Source organism: Aphelocoma coerulescens, chromosome 5, assembly GCF_041296385.1.
Source record: "Aphelocoma coerulescens isolate FSJ_1873_10779 chromosome 5, UR_Acoe_1.0, whole genome shotgun sequence".
Lineage (NCBI taxonomy): Eukaryota > Metazoa > Chordata > Aves > Passeriformes > Corvidae > Aphelocoma > Aphelocoma coerulescens.
This window is the reverse complement of record NC_091019.1, coordinates 23,895,041-23,915,968: the sequence shown is the minus strand read 5'-3', so window position 1 is coordinate 23,915,968 and position 20,928 is coordinate 23,895,041.

Here is a 20,928-nt window from a genome sequence, read left to right as displayed (position 1 = left end):
ATCATGGCAATACTAACAAAAGACAGCTGAGACAAAGAGGGACATCATGCACGATCTCTGTGAATTTATATGTCTTCAGAACAAACACAGAACTGAATTTTCACTGCTTACTGGAGGAATTAATGTAATTCATTCAGCAGGCTGGTGTCTGATTCCATCTACCATTATTTGATACTAAGTGTTTTTATAGTCCTGTTTTCACTTCCAGTTCACTTACACAGGTTCAAGTGAGTACACAAACACCACTCTGTTTATGGATACAGGGTCTCTGAGTTTAGTCTGCTCCTTTCACACACATAGGTTTAAAACCATACATGGATGCAATTCCTCTGCAACTACGTGCTATGAATATTTTAACACCTATGTCATTACAGTAGTGTTGATATTTACTTTTTTGCTTATATTTGCTTGACTCTCCAAAGACTGCACCACTTCCTTTTGATTACAGATCAGACAGAGGATTTTGTTCCTTACATTTATGAACTCTAGGAAAAGGTGCCTACCATCTCCTAACACCTGTTTCTTCATGCAGAGCCAATTAAATATTCTGACAAAAATTATATATTTTAAACATTGAAGCCATCTAACAGGAAGGATGTTGAACCTTGTTTCAGAGCAGTTGCTATTCTCAGAAATGTATAAATTAAATTATATACTTTTAATGTCATTACAGAAATGCAGTTATTAAGCATATCTTTGCTTAAAGATATGCGAAGATGTGCAAAAAAGAATGGGATAAGTTTCATTCATTAAGGTTAATCAAATGATAAGAAAGTTTGAATTTACAGGTGAAAAGCAGAAAATTTAGGTAGATATAGTGGTTTTTGGAATGAAGAGTTCACAGAGTTTTAAAATTAAATAGTTATAGCTGACATCTATGACTTTTAATAAAATAACCCTCTTTTGTATCTTTCTAGGATATGTAATCTGAAAAAAATTCCCTATCTATTGAATCCTCAATCAGAGTAAGACTGAAGTTTGCCTATAGCACTATTTAGTCAAAAACCTATGACAGCACTCAGCTTTATGAAGACAGTCACAATACAATTTTTAACCTTGCTCTATTTTTATTAAACAGGAATGTTAAATGTCTAAAGAAAAAGAAACACCCTCCTATGTCAGGGTCTTGTTGTAGGCACAGTTGGCTTGAAAAAGACAGGCATCATCCCAGCACTACAGACTAAAGCATCATACTTGGACATTCTTGAAGACTTTAGTGCAGAATGAGAGAAGAAAATTAAAAGGTCTTTGGTTGCACTGCAAAATTTTTATGAGATCTCAGCTGCATAATTCTAGCTTGTCAATATGATTATACAACTTTAAGAAAGCAAAGTCAGTTTTGTACCTCATGGCTTAGTATCATGTATAAGATTTGATTGCAAGCTACCAAGATATAATTTAGATTAAATAGAAATTGTTCTTGTTAGCTAAAAAAATTCATCTCCTCTAAATGCAGAGCAAAGACAACCACTGTCACAGCGTATTGCTAGCAGCAATTCTAGGGGAAAAAAAATCTTTTAACCACTTTTTCAAGAAAATCTGTTAGAATATGGCAGTTGTTAAAAAAGAAAAGTAAATCAGAGAATGAATCAGTAAATTCTATGCGAAATGGGATATTAAGTATAAACTGTCCAGGTATCATTGTTGAAATAAGGAACCAATATAGCTGTAGTGGTAACTGAGGTTTTTATTTCCCAAAAAATGCCCTGGACTAGTCTCTACCAGGAATAGTTTTGCTCAAAACTCTTGTACCCCATGTAATCTCACTGTATGTCTGCAACTTGGAGGGACAAAAACTAATGCTTAAATAGAGTGATCATCATCTCTAATTTCATACCTCCACAACCAGAGAAACTTTCAGTAATTCCCATGTCCCTAACATGCAATGAATTTCTGCTGAATGAGTCAATGTTTCCAGTGACATGAAACTGTTGGACATGAGGATTTTTGAGTCAAAGAATGGCCACCTCTGCTATTGCAAATGTATTGTTTGTGACAACTACTGCCTCTTGACATCTGCTGTTTACTTTCATGTTTTGTGAGAAAACAATCTTCTCTGTCTCTTCCTAATTTAAGATGTAGTACAAAAGAAACAGTAGCCTGTTGGATTCCTCCTTTTTAACAGGTGAAACTCCACAGAACAAAAATACAGCTGCCACAAATGAATAAATGTTATAAATGTCTCCATATTCATGAATATCAATAGCTGACTTAGAGATTGCTGTGATGAGAGAGTTTAGAGGACTGATTAAACTAGAATTAAACTTTAAACAGGAGTGGTCTAGACTGATATTCATTAACATCCTTTGGGCTAATGCCTAGTTCTTACCCAGTAAGATCTTAGCAGCTAGCTAAGATTGTTGTGACTATACAGTAGCGCAGAGGCTGTGCTAGATAGTGAGTACTATCTAGATGTGGATGAGACCCTTAAAGCACCTCAGTTCCTGAGGTGAAGGTGACCAGGCTTCAAAGCTATTCCAAAAGGGAAGTCAGAGCTGAATATCTTCTTTTTATGCAACCCTGCTCACGTCTGGTGTTTTTCCTGGTTGCTTTCCCCCCTCCAAAAGGAGGCTGTCATGTGCTCCTGGTGCTGCTCATCTCATTTCTGGCTTTGTGAGCTGTCCTTGTGTGTTCAGCAAAATGCCCTCCTCATTTTCAGGCCCTTGTGCTTATTTTGTACTCTATTCTTGATCTTGAAAATTGGGCTTCTTGTAGTAACACAATGTTGTCCTGTGCCATCTGAGTGCAACTGTACTAGTCTTTGCCTTCTTTGGGGGTCATATCACCCACACATTTATGCAAAATGCTTGTACGTTGTGCCTGGCCATGCAATCTCAGTATTGCAAAATATGTTGGTATTATCGTATGCTTATGTTTGGATTGGTTCAAGACCAGCTAATATTGATTCTGCCCAGATTAATGCACTTCTCAGGTGCAGCAATTACAGGCCTCTGTTTTGACTACACAGCTGTAAAAATTGATTATTGGACAGAGGTATATTTGCTGCTTAAAGAGAAAGTTATTCAGCATGGGGATCTGCATTTATACTGTTTGTGAACAGCTGCAGAGCTCCTTTAGCAACTTAGAACCTGTGTATTTTATCCATAATAAATGAATTGATTAACAGTATAGTGCAGAAATCAATACTGGAATATCAGTCCATAGTCTTTAATGCAACTGAGTTCATAAAATTCCAATTAATAAAGACTGATGATACTGAGTAAAATAATGATCTGTAAGTATTTGGTGAACAAAATACTTCATGTCTTCACAGAGTAACACCATAGTTGGCACAAAACACATCATAGGCTCAATCCCACATGCAGCACTTGCAGCAGAAATAGAAACTGTGGCCTACTAAATCTGTAATACAATTCTTCTAATTCACAGGGTTTTGTCTACCCAAATGGTCTCTGTATCCTACAGGTCTAACCAACACCCTCTTGGTTTGGGTAAAGTGTTCAGAGAGATCTTTCTAAGACTCTACAGGTCTAATCTCAAAACTACCAGATATATTAGAATTACATTTTTGGCAGGGAAAATTTCTTTGAATAATGGCATACACAGCCTACTGACTTTTCTGAAGTACTCTCCTGATGATGTGAGAAGAGGATGCACTTTTAGATTCAGTTTCTGGGTCATCTATGAAACATTTCTCCTGCTTTCTATGAGAGTACTTTCCTTGGCTCATTTGGCCACGTTTCTTCCAGGGAAATTCTCCCCAACTTTACAAATTTTGTGGTTCACTTCACATTTTATGGAATCTGTCTAGGTAGGAAAAAACGACTCACATTTCCCATTACTGAGAAACACTTCATTTTTTTGCCAAAAGGTTTAATTGCATAGTCATGAAGTTTAAAATACAGAACCAAGTTTATGGTTTCATTATGAAATTTAAGATTCTCAAGGAACCTGTATCAGTGTTTTCTAAGTAGATTATGGCTTCCACATCCCTCCTGCAAGCATTTTGTAAAGGGAAATAGATATTTATGTTCCCATAAAAACAGTGCAGAACTCATGGAAATATCTGAGATCTAATAGCTTATTTCAGATGTATTCAGACTACCTAGCCTGAATATCCACCTGTGGGATTCTGTCTCCAATAGTATGTAGTCCTGGCATGACAAGTCACATCATCCCCACTTATAAAGTCAATGTAGCCCTGACTCCACATCTGATTTTGAAAATGGCCTTCAGTCTAGTCTTGTCAGACAGAGCTGTCTTATGCAAAATGGCTCACTAATAGCCCAGACAAAGGCAAAATTTTATTCACTAGAATGGCTTTTATCCTTCATTTTTGCTGCACGGTCTTAGCACACACAGGTGCACATTTCAGGGAAACAAAAAATAATTAAGACAGTCTGTGCAGCAAACATAGGTTTATTAGCCTGGAGCCATTTCTGATATTTCCCACATGCACTAAAACTATTTAACTGTGCATTGATTACCAAGGGCAAAGTTAGAGGACATCTATATTTAAAATACTACCAGCACTTTGATTTCTGTCTGTTTCATGTCGATTAGACTGCTAAGGCAGGCTGCAGCTTTTTATTAAATCTAGAGGATGTCTATCAAATAAAAGGTGTTTTGTCAGCTATCAGTGTGAAAAGAACATAAATGAGAGAATTAGATTTAAAATAGTAAAAAAAAAGACAACAAGAAATTGCTCATATCTAACCCTTTGCTATTGCCTTCTGTCTAGGAATATAGAAATATTTCAGATACAAAGAGTACCTTTTATTGCCTTTACCACAAGACATGGAACAAATTTTGAGTCCTTGCATAGAAATAGTTAGGCTGAGTCCAGTAGAGCTTGGATACACTGTGCTTTGATGTGTAAGGTGATATGAATATAGCTAACCTTGAATCCGAATTAGTATATTTGGCTGTACAGTAAAGTATTTATGATAGCACCATTGGCTGAAAGGTTGATACTGCTAAGATATCGTCTTTTAGATTCCCATCAAGGACATTTTCAATATTTTTTTATAAGATTTTCCATGCCAATACTGATATTACAACAAAATTAGGTTTTTCTGGAGTTATATTAGATATGCGCAATTAACAGGAGATTGTTTTTGTGGTCGCTGTCTTATGGCTATATCAGCAAGTAAAAGGTGGGGAGGTGGGGGGGAAAGGGGAAGAGCTGTAGTGTTATTAAGGAGAATTGGTTATGTTATGAAGGGAGAAGGCAGTCTGCTTTGGACTAGCTTTTCTCTCATCCCAAGGTCCGAACACGGATTAATCACCGCAGCGCATTAGGTGTGTATTGTGTGCACATTTTTCAGTGTAGTTTCACCCAAAAGAGATACAGTTCATATGCTCTGAGGCTATTCTGTAGCTGGGTTTAATCAGGTTTGTTTCAAAACTGCACCCTTGATTCTCACTAAAACACTCATGTACACATTGCACTGTTTTAGTTTATAAAAGAAGATTTGGTTTCAGTTGTCCCTAAACACAGCGTACAGACAATTTGTCCAAACAAAGACTCCCTTTGCTTATCTTGCTAAGTGCTGTAAGCTGAATTGGAGAGCTCATCTTTGTAGCTGATAAACCAGTATAATCTGGGAGCAATATCCATAGTTATGATGACAGGCTAGAAAGCACTTCAGTTTCAATCTTCCACTGCATCTTCTACTTACTCAGGAAGAAACTTGCCATAGTAGCACTTGATCTCTTTTTTTACTCAATGCTTAGAAAACTAAAGAGGGTAAGCAAACCTGCTCTCCACAATCACTAGCTTCTTGGTGCTGGCTGATTTGACAATAATGAGGTGTTTTCAACATTATGAGTCTTCAACAGATAAGATCTTTCAGCTAGTACTAAATTAACCCATAGCATTCATAAGAATTGATTTTACTTTCTCAGATTATCTATGGACAATTCAGGACTAATTCTTGCACTCCTTGACAGTTAAAAAGAAAGGGATAAATACTATTAAATATGAACCTTGTGTTCCATTACCTGCCTATCAGGCTGATGAAAAGTATTGGAATAGAGGAAGCCTAAAAGCTCAAGTAGTTACTTTTTAAGGGTTTGGTTTTCAATGCATGTTACTAATCTAACCCCAGCTCTTTTCACTTTAAATCTTTGTTTAATATAACAATTATAGTAAGATGGATTTGTGCTTTGGATTTGTAGTTTGACTTGGTTAATACTGGACTTTTCACAAAAACAATTAGTGACCAGAGAGAATGGCTTCAAAGTGAAAAAGGACAGGTTTAGGTTAAATATTAGGAAAAAATTCTTTACTCTGAGGGTAGTGAGGCACTGGAGCAGATTTTCCAGGGAAGTTGGAAAACTTTTTCCCATCCCTGGAAGTGTTAGGGACAGATTGGATGAGGCTTTAAGCAGCCTGTTCTAATGGGAGGTGTCCCTGCATATGGCAGGGGGATTGGAACTATATCATCTTTAAGGTCTTTTCCAACCCAAACCATTCCATGATTCTATGATTTGTTAAAGAAATAAGGTGGGGTTTAAAAATTCATACATAATATTTATACTGTTAATGACAGTGTGATTGTATTTTGCTGATCTGGAGCTCTGTGCAGGAGTGACATTATCCAGAGTAATTACACATTTTTAAACAGTTACCCATCTTACTCTCTAAGAACTAGTAATTTGACTCCTGCAGTTCTGAATCATTTGCATAAAAGTGAAAGTAAAATTGATATAAAGTGTTTTGGGGGGAGTCCGCTTGGATTTCAGAAGTGGTAAAGGGAGAAATTTCAGAGTAAAGTGCTAGTTACCATTAAAAACAGAATCTCACTGCAGATTATGGTGAACAAAAATCCCTTCAAAATATTACCTGATTCTATTTTCCTTTATAATTTGAAATCAGAGTTACCAGCCACAGTAGTTATATCAACTGGTTTAAATTTATTGTTTATGTATCTTGTAAAGGATGAATTATGAGGCAACCTTTCCTTTATCTACTATGATAGCTTCTGTATCGTATCTATAAGTGTGCATTTAACTTAAAATAACTCATTGGGAAAAGGCAAATATATATTGAGTATAGAAAAAACTAACATGGGATGATGGGACTCAGTTCTGGACTTGATTATGAGTATCACTGTCATCAAATACTCTCTTTCACAGTCAAGAGAGGTTACTCAAGCTCTGCAATGTATTTTTCTGGTTGTGTGGAACAGAATCTGCTTAATAAGGTGCTACCATATACTTTACAGTTACAGGTTATATGAAGGTTACATGGAGAAACATCTTGTCATTTGCTCATTTAGAAGCAGAAGAAATAGGAGAGGAGATGGGTAAAGGAGGGGTAGATCCTCTTCTGTGTGAGCTATGTGTCCTGCCCAGCACTGCACCAAACATTTCTGTTCCTCTTCTCCTTCACCATCACACTAAAAGGAAGGGGTATCACCAGAAGTGTAATTTGGGATTACTAAACTGAAAAATTATCTTCTTTCTCAGCTCAGGAAGAGGGCTTCAAATAAGAAAGCAGTAAAAATTTTGCAGACTGATTGCTAGAATAAGAATAGAACCTCAGAAGGTCCAGAATGACTACTCATTCCAGTTCCTTGCTCAGCTGTGACAAATATATTCATGATTTCAAGGAAAAGATTTTTTTCTACTTATCAACTTTTGATCAAGATCCATAGAATTTATAATTTTGTCTTGAACACATTCAACATTACTTGATTTTTTTTTTCATCTTCCCACAAATGTATCTGTTGATACATTGTTTCCCAGCTGAAGCCATCAAAACTGAGAGTGGGTTATCCCTGCCATTACTCAAGGCTTAGGCATGTCACTGATCCAACTGGCAAAAAGCCCACTCTACCTTGGCAATTCCATTTATCAGTAAATATCACTGAAGTAGGGAATAATCATGGGGTTTGGGTTGTAGGTATTTCATCTTCTCCAACTGAGCAGCTTTGCCAATAACCATCAGGATATTTCGTGCTACCTGAGATTGTGCCTGGTTGCTTCTCTGTGCTACAAGTGCCTATTGAAGAACTTCATTTTGTCTGTCAGAAGTTATAGAACTTTTCAAAAACTTCAAAAGCATTTTGTTGGTGCTTTTAAAAAAAATCTATAGAGTTATGAGTCTAACTTTCAGGGGGATATGAACTCTATTCACTTGATGTCTTAGAGAATACTGCAAATATATTTTCGTTCTTTTTTAATGTGTGTGAAGCTTTGCTTTTATTGCTAAATACATTTGCACGAAGACAGGATTTGTGCTGCATACTTCATTCACCCCTGCTACCGTTTTCTCTCAGAGAGTTGTAATCCACTGAATGTAAATCCCAGACTTCACTGCTAATTGTGATATGGCAGAGAAGGGATTATGACTCTGAGGGAGAAATAAGCAGCTGGAACAGATGAGCACTTACAAAACAAAAGTCATCTTTGCATGAAACGTATCATACATTTGCTTTTCCATTTGATTTTTTAAAGCAAGGTGGGGGGAATGCAAGTAGGGGAAAATGTTCATTTCCTCAATGGGAGAGGATCTGATCAAAAGCTGAAGGCTTTAATAAAAAGGATGTTTTGGTCCTGATGGCAAAACACTGAGAAGGGTCAGAGAAGGTCCAGCACTTGAATGATATCTTAGCCGGGTTCAGGACACCAGCTTCTGTAGCCTAAGGCTTCAGACACAGTTCATCAGTCAGAATTGACTGAAATTTATTTCTTAAGTAATGTTCCAAGCTGTATTTGATAACTTCAGCCATTTCATCATTCTGCTTTCTTATACACAGAACACAACCACAGGTCAAAGGAACATGAACAGGAACCCAAGATTTAAAAAACATCCACCTTCATGTCTGCCAATCCATTATACAGTCCATGAAAAAGTGTTTCAAGGCTGTGACATGCCTGAATTTAATTTCATTTTGTGCAACAAAGAAAATTGTTTTTCATGTACTTTCTCACTGCATACATTTCTCTGTTGTACAGCGAAAACAAAGGAAACTGAATCAAGGTGTCTTTCAGGCACCTATTTCAATAGAGAGTTCATCTGCAAATTTTTGACTCAGGTCAAAGTCAGGAGGTAAAATGAAACCACAGTTATCTCTTTCTGCTTAAAAACAATTACTATCTTCTTGTCCAGGGAGTTGCTTTACCCTTCACAGGATTTCAAGATATATGCTGTCATAAAATGAATTTCATTCATATGAATTGCAACTAACACTACCTTCTACAGGGAACTGCAGCTGATGTCCCTAGAAATATCATCTTTATTGTTCTTTTTAATGAAGCTTAGGATAAGTTTTACTCTTCAATTCCCAGAGCTGATCAAATCAGGAGCTTGTATATCTGGATGTACCTGGATAAAGTCTACTTTTTCTTCCAAAAAGGAGGGGATTTTCAAGTTAGCAGCCAAGTCCTGCAATGCCTTTTAGAGAAGGGAAATGGGAAGAGAGCAGGTGTTTGCTGCAGAGAGTAGCTTGGACCACCCCCTTTCTGCTCTCTCTTCCTTTTCTGTAAAAGAAGTGCAAAATGTCTCTTCCTCTTCAAATGCAAGATTCTGAAGGGCTTCCTCCTTCCTCTTTGAGAAGTGGGCTGTAAACAGGAATGATACAAAAACTTATTTGGGAAGTCCTCCTACTAGTGATAAATGACTGCCTTCCACATGCAGAGAAGCACAATACAAAATAAGGAGTCAGAATGGATGAGGCACAAAACATGCAAAGCAGAATTTGGAGTTGTCTGACAGAAGTGTCAGCAAATTGGTGTAAGTTATAGCATTTTGCTTTCACTTACAGGCTCAGAGCTGGATTCACCTCTTGCCAGTGATGAGTTTGGCAAAAGGTCTAAGAAATTCTGCACAATGGGTGCTTTTGGCTGTCAACAGCCTATTTTAGGAGACAGAAATACATGGAACATGAAAAATGACCCAACAGGACAGTGACCAAGAATCTGCCTGGCATGCCCCTTACACATAAACCTTCCAAAGTGTTGATGAGCCACGCTGGCCATCCTAAAGCTACATTTTGTGAGAGTTTTAGGAGATTCAATATGGATAAAGCCCAGAGGACCCAGTTCTCTTTTACTTACCTTGGTTTATAATCATTGTTATCTCTATTGTAATCTTTTATGTAGAAAAAAGTGTGGAGGAGCTTTAGTGTTGTATTCTCTTCTTGGTCAGCCTCCATTGCACACACTCTGTTAGCTCCTGAGCACTGCACTTACCCAGAAATGCCATAACCTAATTTGTGAACTCAGCCTGCAAACTAAAACTTGTCAGCTCTTAAATATTATTAGCAAGAGTTTGACATCATTCAAAAATGGTTACAAATCACTATAGTGTGTCCTTGCAACAAGACACAGAATTCTGTTTGCATTTTTAAAATCCCTAAAGAATGGGGCTCTTGTCCAACAATATGGTCCTCATGACTGCTGGAAAACAAATAATAAATATTAGAAAAACATGCAAAACACAGATAAAGTCAAAAAAAATTTCTTTTTCCCCTGTTTTGCAGATGGGAAGGCACTAGGCCCTCCAGTGCTACCCCTGGCCTTTCCCAAACTCAGGCAAGATGTTGTTTTAGTTAACATTCCAGTGTGGTTTATCCCTTGTTTATTTTTCCCCATCATTTCGCAACAATGCTTTTTGGCAGATGGAAATGACTCCAACAAAAAGCCAGGTGCATGCTCTGGCGGTTTCCCTGCTAAAAGGGATTTAGTCAGATGTTTCTTCCACCTGTGAATTGGCTGCCCAGTCTCAACCAGCTCCTATGAATGTAATTATTATGCTCTATTTCAAAAAGCTGAAAAAAGTTCAAGTTGGTTCTGTTAAAAAAGCAGCCTGATACCATCACAATTTCTCTCTATTTTCAGAACCTTATTGTCCCACAATTTCTGTGACAACCAGTTTTATTTTCAGTTTGAGGGCATGTCCTGACCTGGATTTCCCCAAATTTACTTCAGATTTGCACCAAAAAAAATAATAATCAGTGGCAGTCTTTAAATGATAAACAGGTACTCACATCTTTAACTCTGTTCCCAAATAGTCAAATTCCCTATTTTTTTCTGTGAACAGATGAGTCATATTCAGGCAGTAATGAGAGACTTTGTGTGCGGGACTTCATGGGGAGCTCTGCTACCTGGAGAGAAGGCTACCAGTATGTGGCTTCCATGTGATTTTTAGATTCTCAGGCTTTGAGGTCTCCTTTTTCTTTATGAGGAGCAAATCCATTTTCTCAAAAGAGCAAATCAAAGCAAGATTTGTTACTTTTCCAGTATTTTTTTAGCCTGACATGAAGAAGCCCATTAAGCAGCATGAAAAGTTCAAAATGAACTAAAGTTCTATACTAAAATATTTTTTAAAAATCTGAGATAAATATGAGGCAGGTTCCATGTTAATGGACTGAGGCATAAAACTTCACACATAGCGACAATGCAAACACAGCCCTCTTTATCACTGATCAAAAGCACTTGGGTAGAACCATCAGTCTTCACACAGATGTACTCCAAGACAGATTTGTGGGAGTTACAAATTGAAAGCAGAGAAAAGCAGAGACCCAGCATGAGTGAAGAAAATTCAGAGGCCAATAACTAGTCAGACTGCCTAGGGCAAGGCTGTTTGAATGACTGGCTGCCCAGTCCTGTGCAGAGAGAGAGGGAGTCCTGATATTGCACAGATTCCCAAGATGAGAAGCCAAATATGACCAAAGTGTTCACTGAATTGTGTGATATAGAATGTAGATTTTCCTTGAATTAAATCCCATTCAAGCTACTGTGTAATAGCTAGAAAAAATGGCCAAACTTGTTCTTAAATTCTGTAGGCATTATGTAACAACTACCACAATGTTTCATGTTCCAGTACCAGTTTTCTGCAATCTAGGTAATACACACCTTGTCCAGTTTATTGTAGCCTCATTTTGTGTAGCTTTTTTTGCAGGGGTAGGTTTCGGGGTTTTTTTTCTGGGGGGTGAGGGGGCATTGTTTGGGGGTTTTGTTCAGTTTCTTGTTACTGTTCTTGTTGGTTTTGTTTGGGTTGGTTTGGGGGTTTTTGCGTGGGGGATAAATAAATGCGTCTAGGTCCCTGTCTTTTATGAAAAGTCCCAGTTCTGTAATCATTCCCATGATTGAATGGGATTATTTGAATCCTTTCTGTGCATAAATATCAGTGCCTGTTCTCTTTTACCTCCAAATTTCACCATACTTTACACCTGCAAAAAAATCATTTTCAAAAGTGTAAGGTCATGACCACATGATCAACATACAGTTTGGGGTTTTTGCACTGCATTTTCATCTTGTTAATCTATTTGTCACTAATATTGTGTCTTATTCTAATCAAGGTGCATTTGAACTGTGTTTTATTCTTTTCAAAGTATAGTTGTAGTTGAACCAACAACTTTTTAAGAAGTCAATGTCTACCATGCATAAAGAATTGGAAAATTATTTTTGATTATTTTTTATTTGTAGTATTGTTTAAAATATTGAAATACTTTTGAAAACTAGGGACATTGTTCACAAGCCCATGTTGATCATATGGATTGATTACACAGAAAAATAATGGAAGTATCTTACCCAGAGAAAGGCAATGAGAATATTTTTCTTCTTCTTTTGATTTTTTTAATCTTTGATTGTTGTTAGTTTAGAGGGTGGTCCTGAGATAATAGCGCAAAAGTAATGTAATGAAAAAGCTGTGACTCCAGATATGATATCTGTATCCAGTGGAAAAGGAAAGCATGAAAAAGGACATTTTTCCACAATATAAGAGTCTGTGTTGTGCCCTGTGTAACTCAGGCCAATGGATCAGCCTGAATTTATAATATCAGAATTAGCAAAAGGGGATTAGAGCTTTTGTGATATTCACTGGTCAACACAGATCTATGATCTGACTCAGGTTTCTGTTAATATATTGGTTAATCATAAGTTTTCTTCTAGGAATTTGCCTGAACAAATGTCAGTTTGTGGGATATTTGTGAATTTTCACTTTGACTATTTGCTGTGTGATTGACTAATTTGCCTATCCAGCTGTATGAAACATTTTAGACCAGTGAGTTGAAGAACAAACAGCAGACACTGCACTTCCCACTGTAAACATACAGCTGAAACAATAACTACATTAAAATACAATAAATATTTGGAAAACAATGACATTTCTGTGAGTATGTGGTACCTCATCTTCATCCTTTCATACTTTGAACAGTGCAACACAGCAGCATTGAGCCCAATTTTTTTATTTTATTTGATAGAATAACAGGTACCTGGTTTTCCTGAAGTACTTAGCCATAATAGCCAGAATGTGGCAAAACTCTTGGACTGTATTGTGCTTCTGTTCAGCACTCTTTCCAGAGGGTGTAAGCCAAGCATCACCAATCTTTTTTGGTTTTATATTACATATAACTTGATGATGTTTACACTCATGATATTTTCTCATAAGAGGATTTTAGAAGAAAAATAAATACAGAATTATTTGGAACATAAAAATAACACCAGCTCTTTCCATGAAAGTATCATAGTATCTGTTTTATGCTGTATATTACATGTGCCTACTTCTCAAAAATGACAAAAGTAATCCTAGCTTAAATTCTTTGCAATGTACAGTTTTCTCCTCTTTGGATTTCCATATGTACAGAAAGTAACTTATACTATATCATTATAAATTCTAATTGGTCTAACTAATATAACCAGATTTTTTTTAACAGGAAAAAAAAAAAAAGGAAAAAAACCCAAATTTGGCAACATTGATCATTTTTATTAGTTAGTAAAGCAGACCCTGAACTTCAGCTGAATTTCTGTCAGGTTGTCAGTTACAGTGACGTAGCTGAGCTAATCTGGTAAGTGCTGGCAGGAACCACTAGCAAAACCAGGGGTTTAGCTCTTAAAGCTTGTTTTGAAGATGTCTACAATCTGTCACCATTACTCCATACAACATTGACCTTTAAACATTATATCAACCTGAATCTGATATCAGCCCACTAACAACTTTCTGTTTGTCATAAATGTGCATACAGACCAGGTTATTATGGATTGACACTTTTTTCTGTTTGAATAGCTTGAACACCAGCATATTTCCTTTAAGACCCATAAAATGTAAGAGGGCATTTTTTAGATTTGTTTTAAAAGCTGCACAGCTTTTTTAAGGAAGAGGCAGTATTTTTTTCTTAGATCAGCTGACATAGTGTACTTATCTACAAATCTTTGAACTTCATGGTTACAACAGCACCCACAGCTGTAGGACAACAGCATAGCTCATCTCAAGGTTCTGGACTGTGTTATAGAGGTGGAAGTACTAATAGTGATAGTTTGCATCTCTCCAGGCTCATAAAATGCTTAAAGTCTTCCAGCAGTTATATTGGTTCTAAAAAAAAAAGCCTTTCAAGGAATAGATAGGTGTTACTAATTTCATGCTGCATATACAGATTCAAAGGGACTAAACTTATGACTCTACAAAACCAGCAATAGCACAGATTCTCTGATGTTGTCTGGACTGGGATTTGGGAGGTAGATAAAGCTGCTTTAACACTTTACTGTTGAAGGAAATATGTAGAATCGTGTATCTACTCCTTCCAGGTACCACAGCGCAGGCCCTTTGGAGCAATTTTTCAAGAAGCAACTTTCTCAAATGAGAAGACAAAATGTAGCCATTTGAAACTCTGCCTCCCATGAGGAAACGTGGATTGGTTTCTTAGCTCAGCCTAGCTTGGAGAGATTATTGCATTTGTTCCAGATCCAGAGACTCAAAAAATAAGTTGTCTCCTACATTTTATTTAGGATCTCCAACTAGACTGCTTACCAGTGCTGAGCAATTTCACCCTTGACCTCTCACAAAATCACCAGATCGTTCTTCCTTAATCTGTTTGCTGCCAGTGTGTGTGCTACAACTCCTCACTTTTCAGGAAGGTAGACACTAGCAGGAGGCAGGAGACACCAATCTTTTCCAGGCAAGCTGTCACGGCACCGGTACAAAACCCTCAGTGTCTTGCAGTGCGGTAGCAGAAGCTTCCATTTTTTTTGCTAATATAAAAATTGAGCAAAATATTACCGCTTAGAACAGTTTCTTGTGTTGCATACACCTCGGAGAAATCCACACTCAGTCTAAATTAATTCTCATAACAACCAAAGAATACTAGCACAAATTTATGGATAAAATCTGACTTTTTTAGTCCCGTAAACAGAATACCCTCCAAAGGAAGCTGCAAGAAACTCGTCAGTAGAAGATGTTGATCATAGGAAAATAAAACACTAGCAAGAGTGTTTGGTTTTGATTTTCAGCACTTTGTATCTACCTGGCATTTCTCAACAAATAGAGCATGACTTCCTTTTGTTTAGAATTTATTGAAAAAATAATTTTTATACATAATTCTTGTGCTGCATACATTTGTAGGGAGATAATTCAAACATTTTGGCATTTGAAATTGAAGCAGAGTTCATTAGACCTGTACCAGAAGGTCACAACATGTGTTTCTGTTTGTAGTTTGAATGTGCATAATTACTGGAACTAAGTTTCTGGAACAAACACTCGTAACTGTTATATCCCTTAAAGCTTATAAAAACTTTACAGTTGTTGCATAAAATTGTTTCCATATTCATAGCAAAAGGGTACATATTCCTTAGTGTATTCATAAATAAAGAATATAACATTTGGAGACAGATTATACTCATTAATTTTTTTAAATAGACATGTCAACTAAGTTACTTAACAGTATTCAATCAGTTCTGGTAAGTGTAGGTTTCTCATCTCAATATCAGTTGAATTACTTGGATTCAAATAGATCACTTATACTGGTTGTCTAAAATACAATCAGCTCTTTCTGCTTTGACCAAAAATCATCCTGATTTCCTTTATATGATGTTGATTCTGAAAGATCAAGCAAGCATCATCAGTCCACTACTGCAGGTGTCTCCTTATGTTCTCTGTGTCATTCAGAGCACCAAGGGGCTGCCTTGACCTGTCCCCAGTTATGATTAGTACCCAGTTTCTGTCAGTAAATGAGACCCAGTGTTTTCCAGAGTGAACACAGATACTTATATTTGTTCATGGCTCATTTGATGGTGTATAAAAATGAGCTATATCATACAGGGAAAGAAAATTTGAAACATGTCTCTGAGGGTATTTATCTGGCATGTGGCATGAAAAAAATGTAGGGAAAAAAAAGCTGACTGAATGAAAGGAGCATACTTCAGTTCATTATTACCACAGTAATAATAAGAATCCCAACTTCCTCAGGAAACAATGTAAATATTGTGTGTGCTTTAGGATTTTTTTCTTTTTTTCTTTTTTTTTTTCAATCACCCATGGTGTGTTCTGCAAAACTGAAAAAATAAAGGATTTTAGCAGCTGGTGCTTTAGGCGATGACTTTTGAAACTAAAGGCTTCCAGAAAGCTGTAAGATTGCTATTTAATTGGCAAGAGACTGAGAATGAGGGAACTTGGAGCACTTCTGATAACCAGCCACCTTCAGGGAGAATGTTACATGAAAGTTAATAAATGTTGGTGAGGTACCATTACTGCTGTTATTCATGCTTGCTACATCAATTTCAAGAACTATATATTTGCAAATATTTTACCATTGCTACTTATACTTGAGCAATAAATCTAACAATGGTAACTTATCTATCATAAACTACAGCTCAGCAGTGTAGCACTCATAGCTCTCAAGAAAATAATCCACTAAACCAAAACTTTTGAATGTCATTTTACTGATGATTTCAAGGCTGTCCAAAACTTTACAATGCTGGATCATTACTCATACTCTGTAACTCATAGCCCCTGATCTGCTTGCTTTGGACTTGGCTCCACGATGGTCATCTGTTAATTTTGTTGCTTTTTTTCTTGGATAAGACTACAGTAACAGGCCATTGTTTGTACTACATGTACAGCATTTGGAATGGCTTATTACACAGAATTTTCCTCCTGTATCGCACTGCATCTCTGGGATTTACTTATGATAGATTTGATCTGGGATTTACTGATGGATCGTTTCCATGAAGATGGCCTTCATCCTGAAGGTTTCTAGGCTTGCTTCTCCCTGCTGAAAAATGTTAGAATGAAATAATGGGTGGAAATGAAGCATTTTTACCTGTGGTTTTTCCAAGTTACTTGTCTTTTCAGATTTTAATTTGTCTACCAAGGGTATAGCCATCATTAATGGCATACTGAATGCTTTGTGCTTCAAGGTGGTGCTGCCTGGAAATGCTGAGCCAAATACTGCTTCCAGTAATAGCAATATAAATCAAGGTACTTTGGGATCATTCTGTCCAAAATATGACTTGGATTTCAGCATCTTTATTCTAAATATACTCCAATAAAGTTTTGAACAGAATTTGTGCTTTATAGCTTAAATATTGTAAAGGAACAAAAAGTAAGAAAACTTATATATTACATGTGATTAAGTACAACGTAGAATTACAAAATATTTGCTCTGGTTAAAAACCACACAGCAGTATAATTATATGGGAGCATAAATGAACATGGCAGATTATTCAGTAAAAAAGAGGTCAGGTCAGAGGCTTATCAGTGGAATCCTACAGTGATGCAGACTCTGACAACATGCCTGGTGAACAGCACCAGCAACACTCTGCCTTCCAGCGCATAGGTATAATTCATGTTCAGCCTTATTAACTGTGTTTCATGTGGCTGTTACTCCATACCTTCTTTGGGAAAACACAAATATATTGACACAGCAAAGATTTCTATCACCTAACGGAGGAGACTTTATGCCTGTAGTTTGGTTTAGTCACTGCAGTGTGCCAGCCCCTCAGCAATGTACCAGGAGTATTCCATGGGACACTACTCATTAGCAGTGACCAGCTTTTTTTTTCCATACAAATGAAAGTTTGGAGCTGGTTTTAAAGTGTTACTTTTCCACTTCATTACTCAGCATTCAAATCTTCTGCCACAAATATTGTATTCTGTGAGTAATTTTTCCCCCAATTAGATCATATTTTAGCTATCTCATTACCACAAGTTCAACATTTACCTTGTCTCTAATTTTTTACAGAATTCCAATCATTACACCTGAAAAGCAACAACACTGGCATGGAGAGGATATGCCTTTCAGAATGTATGGTTTCTTGGAATATAGGGGATTACCTTGACTTTTTATCTTCAGTTTTACTGCTATTTAAGCACCAAGCCACAGTTCCATTGGAATTACCTTTAAAAATGAAAGAGCAGGGAAGATTGTGCAGAAACTATTAGATGACGTGGGAGCAAGCCAAACAGGTGAAGCAAAACCAGTTTGTATTTATGTGATTCCCTTCAGTAGGAAAGAAGTTGACTATGCTGTAATAACAAAGATTGAAGTGATTGTGCTTTGAGGCTGTTGGCACTAACTTTTATAATGATCATGACTGAAAATGAAAATACCAGAATGGTCTTTCCCTGCACACAATTTTTAAGCTCTCCCATGTTGTGCATCTCTAGATTTCAATTTGGGTCCATAATCTAGGGAAAAAAATTGATAGATCCTAGGTCTTACCAAAGTGAAACAAATCACTCCTGTCTCTTCTCAAATGTCCCTTGCCAAATGTCTCTGTGCTTGCAAGACCAGGTAGCCACCACAGCTGCTTCCGTTTCCCTTCCTCCCTTCTTCCTTTGCTGTGTGTCCTCAACTTCACTCATCATAAGTTTACATAGCTACACTTCTGTTATCCATGCTTTTCTTAATTTTATCTGGAGTTCTTTGGAAAGAGAAAAATTTGCCCTAAATATTCAGTTTAAAATATGTGCCACGACTTTGAGAAAGTTAAAGGAATGTTCCATTGGTCCTATGCCCTTTAATTTGGGTGGTAATTTTTAGCAGTCAGTCACAGAAAATTTTGATTTTGTTCTACCTTGCGCTAGACCAGGTCTGTGCAGTATGCTGGATGAATAGTCTAAGACAAACAAAAAAGCTGTAGATTTTGAGTGTTCTTCAATCTTGTGCTTGGGTGGAGGTATGAGCAATCATGTAAAAATCTGTTTGCTCCTTGCAATTTATAATCTCTGCAGTGTAATAATGTTTTACAAACTGCAAAAGCCAAGCAGAATGATTGAGACATTTCTCAATATCATCATGAGACACCAATGATAATTCACTGTGTTTTCTGTTTCACTAAACATGAGAAATTACATCGTATCAAATTTCATTAGAATGATAGCCATGAGTAGGCAGTTGTAAAACTATTCCTTGGAGTGTTGGAACCAGAAGACAACTTTGCGTTTGACAAGAACATTTGAAATTTATATGTGAAAATTACCGTGATAAAGAAAGTAAAGTATTTAAGATGGGATGACAGCTGCGCTTTTTTTTTTTTTTTTTTTTGATGGGGCTGATTAACAGATATTTTGCACTATTTCTTCAGATGAATTTTTTTTATTTAATCCACTCATGAGTTCTTGTTTAAGTAAAGAGGATACTAATTGAATTGATGTAGTTTTAATTATTTCCCCCAATGGAAAGAAAGAAACAGCCTTGAGACCTTTCCATTTTCTTACATGAATATCCTCTGAATTACTCTTTCTATTATATTTATTACCTACTCCTTTCCCTTTGTAAGAATAGAGTGTAGAATACTAAATAGAAAGCAGGTATTTTTAACAGTAGACATCAACATTCATATTAACTGTTAGATCTCTCAAAGACCTGATTTTCAGATTGTGCTTAAGAACGGTCTTCTGAGAAATGTAAGTTTTAGAGTCTTTGCACAAAATATGGGGCATGCTCACAACCTTATTTGTGTTTTTTGAAGGTGTCAGTCATGATCTGTGTCTCTGCAGGGAAACAGCTGAAAGTGTGGTGTTACAAGAGTCAAATACAGAAAAAATAAAATGGGAGGGAGTACATCAGTAAGAATAGTTGATATAGGATGGTTCTCCACTTGAACCACCACCTGAAGCTTTTAAAACTAGAGGGAACATAACACTAAAAACTTAATTGAAGAAGCCAGACTTTACTGGAAACAGAAAAAAGTCATTAATACATTTTGTCTATCTCTTACTCCCATAACTGATACCACTCCTAGAGAAATGAGGAGTCTTTACCATCTAGACCATCACTCTGCATCCTGGCCATCCCAGTTGTCATGCTTTTACATATCACCTTTATATTTCCACCTCTTAGAGCTGTTATGGGTCTCTGTATTTTTCTATATTTTAAATTATTTTTGACAGAGCTTTTAGCAGCAGAGAAACACACTCTAAATGGAACTGAAGTCTCAAAAGGCCAATAAAATGGGATTATATTAAAGCAAGCCCTTATTTGATATCAGTCTTGCATTTGTGGGGTTGTCTTTCGATCTTTGAATCCTTGGATTTAGCACGACCAAAGTGTCTTTTTACTTTCTGCTGGTCACATTAAGATACAAATTTGGAAGTGTTCTTCATATGAGAAGTGTTCTGTCAGACCTTTGTATAATGCTGCATTTAGATTCTCATCTGTCTCTCTTCTGTTCTTCTCACTCTGATGGAATCAATGTGGAATTTTGCAGTCAATGTGAATGACATCTCCAAAACAATCTGAACCTGCTTTTTTGTTCCTCATCTTGAGAAGGTTAGATTAAGGGTAGCACAAAGGAAAACTTCCAGAGTTATTTTTTACACAAAAATATACACATTTCAGACAGGCAGCAGGAAGCAATTATTATAGAATTTATTTGAATGAAAGCTACCTTCTAATCATGAAATCCTCAATAAAAAAAGGGTTATGAAATGATATTGTAGACCTCTGTTAAAGGTGAGAATATCTTTTCCATTAGGCAGTGTTTTCATGCCCCAGAGGGAAAAGTGAAAGGTGCCAATCACACAGAAGTAAAGGACATTTATACTATGTAAATATTAATCTTCTGTAGTGAGGAAAAGACAGCTTAAAATATTTATAATCAAGAACATGATGGAGAATAAGGGGATGTGGAAGGAAGCAAAAAACCCTCCATAAGTATTTAAATTTGGGGAGTTTTAATGTACTAGAATAAATGTGAGGCATTTGGTTAATAATCAATTGCTATTATTGACTGGTCCTG